The sequence below is a fragment of the Lepisma saccharinum genome, chromosome 25 (assembly GCF_977018435.1).
Source record: "Lepisma saccharinum chromosome 25, izLepSacc3.1, whole genome shotgun sequence".
In the NCBI taxonomy this organism is placed as follows: domain Eukaryota; kingdom Metazoa; phylum Arthropoda; class Insecta; order Zygentoma; family Lepismatidae; genus Lepisma; species Lepisma saccharinum.
The window spans coordinates 59,197,148-59,212,168 of record NC_139253.1 but is presented as its reverse complement, the minus strand read 5'-3'; positions in this window follow the sequence as shown (position 1 = coordinate 59,212,168).

Genomic DNA, 15,021 nt, shown 5'->3' with positions numbered 1-15,021 from the left:
GATGAAACTGATTGCCTGTCTCGTCTCATTGTTGCGATGAGACACGAGACAATACAAGACGGCTCGTGAAAAGTCTCGTCCCGTCTAGAAACTCTAGAAGAATTACAAACAAAAAACATTAAACATTTGCAAATATTTATTTACTTGGAAAAAAGCAGTTTCCTTGAAACCCAGACCAGCGTTCATTACGTCTAAAAAAGAATAACGTACAAAGAGTAATGCACGAATATGTAAACTTTTTTTTAATACTCTTTAATAATTGGAAGTAACCCATCGTTATTTCCCATTTTTCAATTTATTCAAGGTTATTAATTGTATGTTGTGTTAAAACTCCAAATACAAATGCAATTCATACAATACAGATTCAGTTTTTGTGAAAATAATTGTGATAGGGAATGGGCAGTTCAAGAAAATATTGTAAACTGTATAAAGAAAATTGAGGGCTTTTCTTCTTTAAAAAAAAAATATTATTTGCTTATTGTTTTAAAATAAGCAAGCATACACTGCGTGTAGACGAACAATATAACTTGAAAAAGGACATTGAAATAATAAAGAACTATTTTAAGTTTAACTATTTAAGGTGGCCGCGGTGGCTCAGTCGGTAACGCGTCTGACTACCATGCTCAAGGTCCCGGGTTCGATCCCCGGCCGGTTCAACCCTGGGGAGTAAAGGCGGTCAGGGGCGTGGTGCTGATCACATCACCCCCACTCACGACCGGATCAAGAAAGTGTGGGGCGTTACCCCCACAGCCCCTATACGCCTTCATGGCGTGGTGCTAAGCACAGGGGAACACTTTACTTTTTAAAGAACTATTTAAGATCCATGTTCACAAAATGCCTGTAGGTGTTGCTATGTTCATTCGCGGATTTTGGTTTGCGAGCAGTAGCCATTTACCACTACAGAAAATCAGCAACAAAGTATTTGCATTCTCTATCACTATCACACATCAAATAAAGGGGCTCGTTGTTCTGCAGCTATGAACCGAGTGGACCTGTTTGATAACCCTTAGGAGACTTTCTGAAGCAGATTCCATTCTCAGTAGGAGGAACGTTTATATCTGGAAATCTTTGTCAAGACAAGAGACCTGGCCACAGATTCTGGTCCGTGAAGGATTAAACGCGCTCTCCCCCCTCCCCTGCTCTTTTAACAAGGAAACGAGGACATAGTTGGCGTCTGTGTTTTCAGTCAGCCTTGAAAATTTGGCTTAGGTGATTCCACAAAAATCTTTAAAAGTTGCCAAATGTAGCTTTCTCCCACGCCACAAATATTCAAGTTTGCAATTTAAGTGTCTTAAAGTAACTGTTACTTGTAACTAGTTGCTTCCAATCAATGCTTCATATCGACGGAGTGTTTCTTTCAGGGTGCTGCAATATTATGGGGGAATATTCCTCCTTTACACCCCCTCCACCAAAAAATAAAATCTGCGTATGTCCATGATTATTGATTATTTGACTGAAAGCATACTTTTAGAATTATTTATATTAGAGTGGGTGGTTTAGAGGTGGTTATGTCCAGGACCCTTGGCCGACAATACCACTAGAGAATGAGTTATGCCAATTTTTTAATCGATAGATTTAGATCGATTGATTTGATTGATTTATTTGGTGTTTTAAGTCCACTTTATGCACAGTAGCTAATCGGAACTGGACGTACAGTTTAAAGTAGGATCCGAACCACTATATGTGCCTCCACCGGATTTCGAACTCGAGACCCCTTGATTACAAGGCGATGACGCTACCACTGGGCCATCGGGAAGGCACTCAATAGATTTATACTATATGTAATACGTATAAAATGTGTTTCCGGGTGCAGAAATCAGTGTTCGGAAAGTGACTTTTTAAAACAGTTACAGTTAAAAAGTAACTGAGTTCACTTGCTTTAAAAATCATTAATTTGAATAAAATTGGTTAATAAAACCTACCTCATAGTACTGTTACTGTACAGAACCAGACAGTGTCGGCTATTAGGAGGCGAGGGGGCAGTTAACTTCCCCCATTTTTGTCACTTTTGCCCCCGCACTATGCTAAACTTTCTCTACCAAGAGATAGTAAACTGTCCTTGCCCCCTCAGTATTGGCACCTTGCCATCCCAAGTTTTGGAACCCAATCGCCGCCACTGGAACCAGCAAAGCCATTCAATACAGGAGAAATTGGGTTGAAGAATGCCACAAAATGAAAATATTTGGAATGTGCTCGAAACATACTGACTATCTGAAACATCATTTTTAAAATGCTGCTACTGAAATTGTATGTAAGGGTGCCCTTATAATGTTCTTAACCCCCTCTCTATATCTCTGTGTGAATGGGGGTGGGGAGCTAATTCTTCCCCCTCATCTATCAACTAGCATGGGTTAAAAATCGGTGCAATTGAACGAATTACATTAATAATATGCATAATTCACATAATAAGCAACATTAAAATATGCTGGACTTTTACCAAATATATGACTACAAACATAAGAGAATAAAAAGCATCACACGAGCCTCCCCAATGTCGTAGTAGTATCATTATTCCTATTATCCCATCTGAGCATACAGCAACAAACAATATTCATCCCATAATATTCGCAAACTGTCACGGAATAGATTTTTGGAATATTCGTATGCAAGGAAATTAATGTGGATGGCCAAGGGAACTAAGTATTTTTGTCATCAAAGTCACCAAAGCGATTTAATCTACAACTTATAATACAAAGTATATTCCTCATTAAATTCATTCCGTGTGTTAAAAGTTAGAATATCAACTACTTTTTAAAATGTGTCTTTTTCCTAATAAATGTAAACAAAATAAGATATTATAAGGGCATGCTTTCAATCTAATAATTAATAAGAACAAAACATTCATTGATATCAGCATTACTTTTATTTTGGTGGGGGAGAGGGGTGTAAATGAGGCATATTCCTCCACAACAGTGTCGCCCCCTGAAAGAAACACTCTGTAGATATGAAGTTATCATGTCCCTGCAATACCCTTTTAATAATATTAGATTAGATTAGATTAGATTTATTTTCTTTTTGTGCGAGCCATAGGCTGTACGCACTACATAGTTTTGATTTTTCTGCACTATTTTGTTACATTTAGTCTTCGTTTAAGCTGTCTCTTACTTTGTTCCCTATATACACATTCTTCCCCTCCCTCGAAAGTTCTTCTTCCAGTCTTTCTCCTCACTTCTCTTTTCCTGCACTCTCACCAAAACATGCATACATGTTGCTTTACACACACTTACACTATAAAGATGGCTCGTCTGGAGCATGATCACTCATTTCGCTGCCTTCTCTAATAGCTTTCCCCCGCCGTTCTCTTACTTCTCCCAGGTATTTCCCCACTTGCTGCGCCGCTTCCTTTATCTTTATTCTGTCGTCTACCACTTCTATCATCTCCCTGCCTGTTAAGTTTTTCATCCATTTGTTCCTTAGGTCACGTGTCGAAGGGCAGTTCAGTACTATATGCTTGTCCGTCTCCTCCCCATCGCACAAAGGACATATCGTTTCCCCGGCTTCGTTTCTCTTTCTTAGTTGTTTCCATCCCCCTAATCTGAACCATGCCAGCGCGCCTCTTTCATTTTTCCCCACAACCTGGATATATTTCGCTTTCCCCCATTCTCTTACTCTTAGCTGTTCCCTGATTGAGGTCTTTGTTTGGCAGTCTGCTATTATTTCTTGTCTGTCTATGTCGAGTAACCTGTCCCTGATTTGATTTTCTCTTGAGATGCCCCCCCTTCCTCCCTCTTCCCATACCCAACCCATTCCGCTATTATATAAGAGATTTTTCACTTCCAGGCCCCAGCTGTAAACGTTATGCTCTCTTGTCTGTATTTCCAAACATTGTCCCCTCAGCGTAGTTTGGCCCTCTTGTGATAATCGCATCCAATATTTAACAACCCTCATCCGTGCTTGTACCGCGTCTCTGTTCAGTCCCAATTCCTTAAGAATCCCACAGTTGGCCGTGCCTCTGCTTACGCCCATTACTCTCTTATAAAATTCTGTTTGTATGCCAATTATTGTGTTGTCCCCCCTTAACCCCCACAGTTCTATTCCATAGTTTAATGTACCTAACACTACTGATGAATAGAGGTTTTGAATGACCGGGAAAGGCATTTGAGGTGCCTTATTTATTGTCCTTATGACTTGTTCTATTGCAAATTTTGTTTTAGTTTTTCTTGCCCTTATGTGGTGTGTCCAACTCCCTGTCATGGAGAGCGTTGCCCCCAGGTATGTGAAGTTTTTAACCCGCTCGATTAACTCTCCCCCGTATGTCCATGTCTCTTGTCTGCTAAATATGTAGCCATTTTTGAAAGCAATAATTTTTGTCTTTTTAATGTTTACCTTCATTTTATATTTGATGCACCCCTCATATATGCTATCTATGCCCCTTTGAAGACCCTCTATTGTCTCGGACAAGATGACTATGTCGTCTGCATACATAAGGACTGGTATACTTTGCACTCCTATACATGGGATAGAATCCTGGTCCATGTTAATTTCATGCGCTACCCAATCTATGAACAGTGAAAATAACACTGGTGAAAGGATGCATCCTTGTTTGAGTCCCCTGAGCGAAGGCTGCAGTGCCGAGACTTGGTTTCCTTCGCATCTTACTCCGAATTCTACCCTCGCATATATTGCTTGCAGTGCTCTGATCATGCGCGCGGACATTCCCTTCTCATACAATTTTCCCCACAAAATATCCCTATGAACTTTGTCGAATGCTTTTTCAAAATCAATGAAACATGCGTATAATTTCCCCCGCTTCTGTTTTATTTTCGTCTGTACGAGAGTTTGTAATATGAATATGTTGTCTAACGTGCTGTACCCTTTCCTGAAGCTCGCTTGTAGTGGTGAAATTTTGTCGAATATTTCTGTCCATTTCTGGATCCTACGGTTTAAGATGTGTGTGTAAATTTTACTCTATATAGGTAATAAAGAAATGCCCCTGAAATTGTTTGCGTCATTTCTGTCCCCTTTCCCTTTATAAATAGGACAGATTATGGAGCTTGCCCAGTCCTTCGGAAAGTACCCCTCTTTAAAAATCTTGTCCATTAATTTGCTTTGTGCATGCAACATATGAATGTCAGTTTCGTTGGCTTTGAAAAATTCCGCCCCAATGGAGTCAAGTCCTGCCGCTTTCCCCTTTTTCAGTTTCCTTATCGCCATTTTTATCTCGTCGACCCCTATATCTTCGTCGAGAATCGGAACGAAATCCTCTAAAAAGTATATTTCCCGCGTAACTTCTAGGCGTAGTGGCCCCCCTTCGCCCCCGACGACACGACGACAGTGTGCTTCCCAAATGTAAGGTTCAATATGTGCCCAGTTGCTCGACTGTGACTGAAACAAAAGGATGTGTGTGAACTGATTTGATTGATTTGGTGCCTTAAGTTCACTTTTTTCACAGTAAGGTTAATCGGGACTGGGCATATAGTTTAAAGTGGAATCCGAACCATTATATGTACCTCCACCGGGTATCGAACCAGGGACCTCTTAGTTAGAAGGCAACAACGCTACCACTGCGCCATCGGAGAGGTCTGAATGTGTGTAAAATAGGAACATTTTGGATGACCTTCATTTTCCAGGGATGGAGGTACGCCCCCCTCCCCCCGTGCCCAGCCCTTTGTGCATCCAGGAAAACATTATTTAAAATTGTATGCTCTAAATATTTGCTTCAATGATATTTTGAATTAGAATCTTAGATTTTAAATTAATTTGAAAAATATAAAATCCGGTAGCCGTTTTTAAAAATTTTCAGAAATAAGTTGTCATATTTTCAGAAGGAATGAAAAGCTATCAATTTTATCTCTTGGTAAATTAGATCTTATAAGTTCATTATAAAAATACTTGTGTTGGTGTTGCACCTTTCCCTCTCGATGATAATTGAAATTTTAGTAAACCATTCTATCTCATGAGAAGGAGGATAGACTGGACATAAACAGAAGAAGGAAGAAAAGTGGTAATATAAATATAAAGACAACACAATAAATTCAAGTCTTAATAGAGTTACTAATAGGTGAGAATTGGAAGAGAAAGAAAAAGACGAAGAGAAATAAAAATAAAGTAGGTTTGGAATAGGGAGTGTGGGAAAGACCACAAAAAAGATATGCAAAGCGCTTAGAAAAGCGGGCATTAAAACGTACAGCAAGGGAGGGAGAAGCATCTTAAGAATAGCGAAGAATGCAAACAAGAAAAAGGAAAACTGAGAAGAGGAAGAGGAAGGATTATCTACGAAGTGAAAGCAGAGTTGACAAGGGAAAGCCACCTGCTAGATTGTTCCAGAACCACTTTCTAATAGTCTGGAGGGGAGTATATTTGTGTATATATATCGTCCTGTTGTGTACCTGCTTACATTTGTACTTCGTACAGATTCTGAAGAAGACCTTGTTAGAAGGTTGAAACGTTACGTTTAGTTTATGTTTTATAATAAAATAAATTTCTGCCTTGGTCAGCATGTTTAGTTTTTATATCATGGAAACAAGGCTTAATGGTGTAATATTATGTGTTTGTATTGGATTGATATTTTCATACCTGAATGGCGAGACATAGTATTTGTTTCTACGGTTGAATCATCGGCAATAAAAGAACTGGTGGAAAATCTGAATAAAGATGTTCTCATACCTTTTGATGGTGATATATTTAAGTCGATCAAGCGCTTCAAGATATACTTGCCATTGAAAGACAAAGTGTTCAAAATACGTATATTATGACGTCTCGTACTTACTGAAGGAACAAGTCAAATACGAATTGCAGAAGTTATTAAGTGACGGAATCTTTAAGTTTATCAAGTCGTCTCTTGTTGTTCGTAAATAAAATGGTGAATTAAGGCTATGTGTGCCCTACAAAAACACTGGTAATCCGCAACTTACCTAAAATACAGGATCGTTTCAACAAGATGGTCGGTTGCTGTTGGTTTGTTTCATTCTACCTTCCCAGGGCATACCTTCAGTTACGCTTATCTGAACAGGCTCAGAAGGTTCTTGTCTTAAATATGGAATTCGCATTATTCAGACAATTGAAGCTTCCCTTGGGAGTAAACTCTGCCAGTGCCATTTTCCAAGCCAGGATGGAGAAGACTTTGATGGGCCTAGACAAGGTTTCTATATTCCAAGATGAGATTTTAGTAGGGGGAGGATGTTATGATAACGCAAGATAGGTGTTGAATTTTTTTTCTGATTATGCCGTCCGCATAAATAAACAAAAGTCTTTGTTCTTCGTGCAAAATGTAAAGTACCTGGAACATTCTCTTTCGCGGGAGGGAATTCGTCCTCTAAAAGAAAACATTCAAAATATAATGGACATTTCCACTATGACATGAAAAACGTTTTAAATCCATTCATATTACTTATAATGACACCAAAATGAGATGCGACATTTGTTTTGGTTCTCGAGAAACACTCCTTCAAACACTGCTGAAATTCACCTCCTACGTGAGCTGATTTGAAAACGTTCTCTGACTGGCCTGACGTCATCACTTAGAAGTGCGTGCAGGCAGGGCTTCTACTTCTCCCGTAAACTTAGCATGGGCCGAAAAATGCATAACATTAAGTGGTGCAGTTTCCCTGCTTAGTTGAAATGAAAGCCAGACTTGCGCATAGCAAGTACTGTATGGGAGGTAACTTCATTTTCATTTCTTGAAAGATATTTCTTCATTGCATTTCCCATTGAAAAGAATGAGAAAAATCAACGGTGCTTCCACCACGTGTCGAACCCTAAGGTTCTGGGATCGATCCTGGGGTGCGTGATACCATAGTTCACTTTGCCTTGCAGGTCCCTAGGATCTCCTGAGAGGTACCTTAATGTAATCTGAATGACACACAAACACTATGTTTGCATTTTCAAGACTGAAGTAGAGCATATCAGTGAATGGAATTGGTGTTACAAGTTTCTTCGAAAGGAAAAGGTAATGGCCTCTGGGCTACCTCGGTTCTCTGTCCTCCACTCCCGTCACCAACTCTCGAAAAAGCCCCTCGTGCTTCTCTCTCATATTATTTATGGGTGATGATATGATTAAATTGATGAGAATGGACATTCACAAACATCGATGCCTAGGCCGGGATTCGAACCCGGGACCACTGGCATCGTAGCGCGATGCCGCAACGATGAGAACGCATGGTTAATTTAGTAAGTATCTTCTTTAACGTAACATTTCTTCCTCTTTTGGCTAAATCGCGACAAAGAAGTTTAATGACTACAAGCAGTATTCGAAGAGGAGAACCCCCCCTTCCTTGTGTACTTTCTCTTATCTGCACAAGAATATTTGATCACAATTTGCGCAATAGAAATGAAACACATACTGAAAATGGTTTATGAAAAAGAAAGTTAAATAGGCTTTATAAATAAAGTGAAGAATGTGAAAATTTTTATTTTGGACTACATATGTTATGGTAAATTTCGATAAACATAAGTTTAAAATATATTTTTGAAACTTTGGTAAGTAACTAATTTTACAAGCAGAATTTTTCGCATGACCCGAGAACACTCACGCAGCAGAACCCTTTCATTTATCTTGCACGTGAGCAGCAGGGATATTTAATAGAAGAATGTTCATTACAAAGCCTAGCTTTCCCTTCCACTATCGCTCCTTCTTCTATTTTTGAATCTGTTCAGATTTGTAAAACTGCTGCACACTTTGGCTATCCGTGGATACCCCAGTAAACTGAACGCTCGAAGAGCAGACGACAAACGAGCTCTAAGTAGTGACGTATTAACATGGCGGGCGTGTTTTGAGCGCAACGCTAGCCTCGGAACTTTGGAAATCTCGTTTTTTCCTTAAACTGAACGCAGAGAAACGCGAGAACTTGCAGGGGTCATTTTTCCAAGGTGTACTTTTCAAAATTGTTGCAAACAATGAGTGGAATTGTCCATTCAGTGTAGAACCACTAATGTCAGCGAATTGAAGTCTTTTTTAGGTATGGTTATTACGCTTCGTACCTGCCAAAACTAGCTGACTGTGTTGCCAATGGAGATTTCTACTCATTTTTTTACAGCATTTTTAAAAACTGTGTTGTTATTAAACCAGCCTGCCTCTTTGGGGCAACGGCATGTTTACATTTTACTCCTGCCCACGTTTTGCATTACAGGTGAACTGCTTTGTTTGCAAACCATTTCTGAGAGCCCCAGTTACAACCGAGGTGCAGATGAAACAGCACTGCTTTGAAGAACCTGTGAGTTGACATTAGTTTCTTCTGCGTTTTCCGTGTTATTTTTGCCTATCATAATTAAATGCTTCGCTCTCAGCACAGCTTCACCTTCGTTATAGTTTCAGGGATTCACATCGCATTAGCAATATTTAAAAATATCGCGCGTAATTTAAACATTTCTTCCATACCAGAAATGACAACACTTTGCTATTTCGTACTACTACTGAATATTAACAAAGATTTATCCTACATAGAGGGGCCATATTGGAAGCGACACCAGCGCTGAGGTGGTAATTTTAATCGCAAATTGGCAATGGTCAAGGCTGTTCATGTGTTCAGCCATTGACTGTTACCAGTTTTGCGTTGTCAGCCTAATGGGAAAACCGTCTACCGAGTGGCTGGATTATAGTAAATACTACTATACTGTTAGGGCATAATTCATCTCCAAGAAATAGAGCATACATTTTTGCACTGGAAGTTATTAGATACTTGTTTTACACAATAACAAATGACTTTTTGCTCTCGCTTTCACGGTCCATGCTAGGTTTACGGGACGAGCAGAAGCCCTGCCTGCACGCATATCTAAGTGATGACGTCAGGCCAGTCTAGTCTGTGCAGAGGACGTTTTCAAATCAGTGACGTAGGAGGTGAATTTTAGCGGTGTTCAAAGGCGTGTTTCTCGAGAACCAAAACAAATAACGCCGAAATATTTTGCACATCTCATGTGTGTGTCAAAATCCGTAAAATGAATGGATTTAAAAAGTTTTTCATGTCAAAGTGGAAATGTCCATTGGGATGATTTGTTGAAGAATGAGGTGCGCTGGTCATGGCCAATAGATGTTCATGAGAAAGAATTTCAGGATGTTAACCCATTAATGCCGATGGCAGGAAATCCTGCCAGAAATTTTCGGTGTCAACCTTCCAAGAGAAATGGATTAATTGATATGAAAATGCAACAGCTTGAATGTTTAGACCTCCAACCTTCTTTGTTGATCATGCTGATGCAATTTTGTGACTTAGTGCATTCTCAAGTAGTCAATTCTTGTGTGCTTGTGAGAATAGGAAGGAAAATGGCTTGCAGCTCCTCAAATGAAAGGTAAGTACAAATATGTTTTACTATATTTTTGTAAACTAATAGATGAATTCTGATCTTGAAACATCTTGTTTTCATTGTAATAAGCGATTTGTAATTGTAGCATATAATATGCCCAAATATATTAGTTCAATTTACTTTGGCAGGAAATCCTGCCACCAGGTATTTAGATGCAGTAAATCTGAAGTGACAAACGTTTACTTGTTTTTCTCTTATGTTTTTTGTACTTCACATTTCTTCAAACTTGTGCTTTACAGAATAATATTTAACATACTATCATATAAAGGAATGTTTGGCTTCGGTCTAGTGGCAACTTTTGCCCCCGCACTATGCTAAAGCTTATCTACAAAGGGAAATTTACTGTCTTTGCTCCCCCCCCAATTTTGACACCTTGCCCCCCCCCCCTAGTCTTGGAACCAAATTGCCGCCACTACTTCGGTCATTCCCTATCTTCACATCTTGCTTCTGCCACATTTTTCTTTCCTTTGTATTGCATTAGATATTCGTTTAGCACAAAGGCAAATACCTGTACAATATATCATTTCCCGCAGTCCCGCAAATTCTGAATTTTAATTGCTGATTTACAGTTTGCATCTTAGTCCTCAAAACCAAAATGATTCAAAAGTAATGCTAAACTTTTATTATTATAATACTACTATTATTCCATTATATTACATGAAAACAGTAATATGTACAAAGACAAGTTACACTTATTACTTGTTCTTTACAGGTTCTCCATCAGTGACATTTGTGACCTGCTCACTGAGGACTCAGATGAGGAGACAAATGACTCAGTGGCGTGCCTAAGGGAAGAGGGTTAGTTGGGGTCATAACCCTTCCTCTGGCTCAATATTCCTAAAAAAAGGATTTCAAAAGCAGGAAATGATGGCAAAATGAGGGAATGACTGCCAAAAAATGTATACTTATCCCCCCTTTCAAAAATCCTAGGCACGCCACTGGAATGACCGTAGTATTGCTGTTATGCAGCCAGTTGAAGACCCTGAAGCAGATACAGATGTTGACTCTTTTAAAACAGACTAAACAGAAGAACTTCCGGAAAACCTGCCAAGGGGAATTCTCCAAACAAAAGGAGATGTACTGTCCCAAAGATACGCAGAAAAATTGAAAAATCCCGGTAATGGAGATTCACAACCTCAAAAGCACAAATGCAAAGAAGAAAGAAAATGGACATTGTCCGTCCAAGAGGCATGTTGAAAGCAAAGTACGAACTTTTCATCCCTCGTTCTCTCCAAGTGCTGTGGATTATGCAAGTACACTTAGGCCACCTCTGGATTTCTTCCAATTGATGTTATCAGCAAATTTTGTTGATATGATTGTGGAACAAACTCAAAGTTATGCAATTCAGAAAAATCTACGTACTGAGCCAATAACAAAACAAAATAATCTAATCTTTATTAGAATCCTTTTTGTTTCTAAGTATTGTACGTTACCATACCGCCATATGCATTGTAGTGATGTATTAGATATACACAATGAAATGATATCTGGTGTCATGAAACGGGATATAATTGATCACATAATGTGCCACCTACATTTTGCTGATAATATGAAAATGAACCAATGATTCTTACTAGAAAGTAAGACCTACTCATCAAGCAGTTTTGAGTACCAAGAAGAGTTACCAGGTCCCCATTTTGAGAAAAGAGATACATAATGCACTCCAATATATTAACACTGAACATTGGATTGTGAAGAGCAATAAACCTAATTCAAGATGTAAGAAATGTTCAGATTGTTCTGCATGCAATTGTGGTATATGTGTATCTGCTCTCCATCCTGAGTACTACAAGGCTTGGGATGCATTACGGAGCAGATTTTAACTGATGTTAAAGAGATTGATTAAAAATTGTGCTTCATGTTGAACTATGTGCTAAAATATGTAACTTTTTATAAATTTAATTAGAGTACATTTTTGAAACTATTGTATGTTTCTGTGTTTGTATATATTCCATATAAATATGTTATGCTATAGATACCAATGTATTAAAATTGTTATTAAGTAGGTAAATAAAAAACAAAATAATTACAAAGAAAGTTAAAAAGTAGTTGAAATTGCTATCTTAAATGCCTGGTGGCAGGAAAATCTGCCAGACTGTAATGAAGGCAAATAAAATGAGTTTTAACAAAAAAATGTTTCTTTCACCTTATTTGGACCTCAACTATTAACTCAAGGACGGACGACGAATATTTCGTCAAACAAATGTTTTGGTAATAAAAGTTTAATAAACACGAAAAATAATTAAAAAGACACAAGGAATCTTTTTGGGTTTAATCTCCAAGCCTTCACCTCACATCTGCCGTCATCGCCGAGTAGACTCTGAGGTCATTCTTGCGTCGCCAGGCTGAATGTTATGCTGTCGTATTCGCCTTTATATAACTTGGGGCAATCAGCGACTAGTGGCGGTTTGCCCTGATCGATGGGCGCCTTTCTGATGACGTCCCTGCGGCCAGTTGTGATGAAAATTCTCCTTGATTTTGAGTTTTTTTCTTATTTTTTAAATTTATTATTTGTATTATCTTTTCATACTACGTGTTCGCCTTAATATAACTAGGGGCAATCAGCGACTAGTAGCAGTTTGCCCAGATCGATGGGCGCTAGCGGATGGGAAGCTAGCCAAATTTTGAAAGAAAAAAAAGTAATGAAAAAAACAAAATTTTGAAATTCCTTTGTCCGTTGCTTCCGAAAATAGGTACACATTGACATGTTTACCATACAGAACGAAAGGCTCGGAAATTCCGAATAAAACAAGCCCTTATTTGCATGTTTCGTGTTATTACAACGTTTTTAACAAAACATTTTCCAACATGTTACATTTTGCTTCAAATGAGCCCCGTCCTTTGGGGATTTCCATGCGTGACGAATATTCGTCTACCGACACGAAAGGGTTAGGGTATAAAGTACAAGGGCAACGTTGCAAGAAGAAGTTCAGCCATGGGTCCAAATATACTGTTGCGGAAATTGTAAAATTGATGGGTCGGAAGATGGTTAAAGTAATTGTGCAAAATGACGTTGTTGTAATCCATCTTTTGAAGATGAAGAGATATCGCGCCAAGGCTGGAAAAGACACCGTTGTCCGAAAACAAAGTCTCTCGCACGGCAACATCCCTACGTCCCTGTACCTGCTGCTGAAGGTCAAATGGAGCCTCCGAATGCGACAAACGATCATCAGCAGATGAGAAGATCCCAGAGGACATAGCCTGATCGCTATGTGAAAATTCCATGAAACAGGAGTCTCTTCTACCAAGGAAGGGTGGGGAGAGTGCCGCATACCGACTAAAGATGTACGCTATACCTGATATGTGCCATCGGTGAGCGCCAGAAACTTATTACTCTATTTTATCTACCGTAGCTCCATTGTCTTGTTTTCATCATGTGTACTGCAAATCTGTATCGTCCTTCGTCAGAGAAAAGGATATGTAGTGTACCTTTAATAATGTAAGCTGCTTATACACAGTATGCTGATGAGTGTGAATAACACACTTTTGCTTGTGTCTTAAATCTAGTTGTATTTTTACCTCCACACTCCGCCATAATGAAGAACCGGCACTCAACAGGACCGACCAAAAATATAGTTAAATTTGCTTCCACGACTGATAGTTTCAAGTGTAACTTTTGATGTGTGTAAAACCATGAATTTCTGTTTTTACAACAGCAGATTTTTGCATAAATTTGAAATGATATCTTAGCATTTGTAAAAATCCATTGTTCAAAGAATTTTCTGCATTGCGATTCCACAGTACAACGAAAATTACATCACAGAAAGACAGCAACCATATTTCTAAAGTGCTGTTGTTGATGCATTCGAATGAAAAGACAGGCTCATCCATAAATGAAGTCAGTATGGTTAGGTAGGTATGTGAATTTCTTTGGTATACAGTGTGGGATAAATAGGTGCAAGAAACGGAAGACAACTTTTGACTTCTACATCACCTCTAACAAATCCAGAAAGTGTGTTCTTTGTCTATTCGAGAAAAGTCCGAAACAACATCGCCAGTGTAAATGGGATGTTACGTGACATTCTCAGTTGACAATCAAACTTAATTAATGTGACATTTACTGATGATTGGAGTTTCACCCGAGGCGATTGAACATCATGATGAAGGGGTTCTGCTTGCTGCGAAACAACTGGAAATTTAAACATCCGTTCTCATTAATGGAAATCTACATTTTCATATCTGTGTGTAGGAGATAATTAACTAGGTATTCATACCATAATGTTAGACAATTTCAAACGAACCTCTAAATTCTGCCTAGAATGAATCCAATAGTTTGCATAATTATTACTCGTCAATGCTTACCTGTGGATCCAATATATTGCAGCAGTATAAATTACAGTATTTTCCACATGTGATCAACTTTAAACGTTATAAATTGACAGATTTTATTAAAATATCCTTCCTTATTAAACTAAGGTGAACAGGCACAGCTGAATGTGGGATTCTAATACTCTCGTGAGCTGTTACCATGGAAGTAATAGAGGAGAAGGCCTAAATATGGGCGAAGGTTTAAATATTAGTTTTGGAGTTATCAGAGCTCCCGGATGCTTGATACGCACCCACTTATTGTCTCATTTTAAGTGTTTAATATGTTAATTGTCTATAATGACGTAATTTGTTTTGTTCAATTGGATAGTCTGTTATGGTTATGGACTAACCTTAAGACATTTGATTGTGGATTGTGAGGTGAGAGATATTATGAATGTTGCTGGATAATGGAATTGATTTTGGAAATGTGAATGTGTTAATTTGTGTAGTCAAGAACAATTATGATCTTAATAC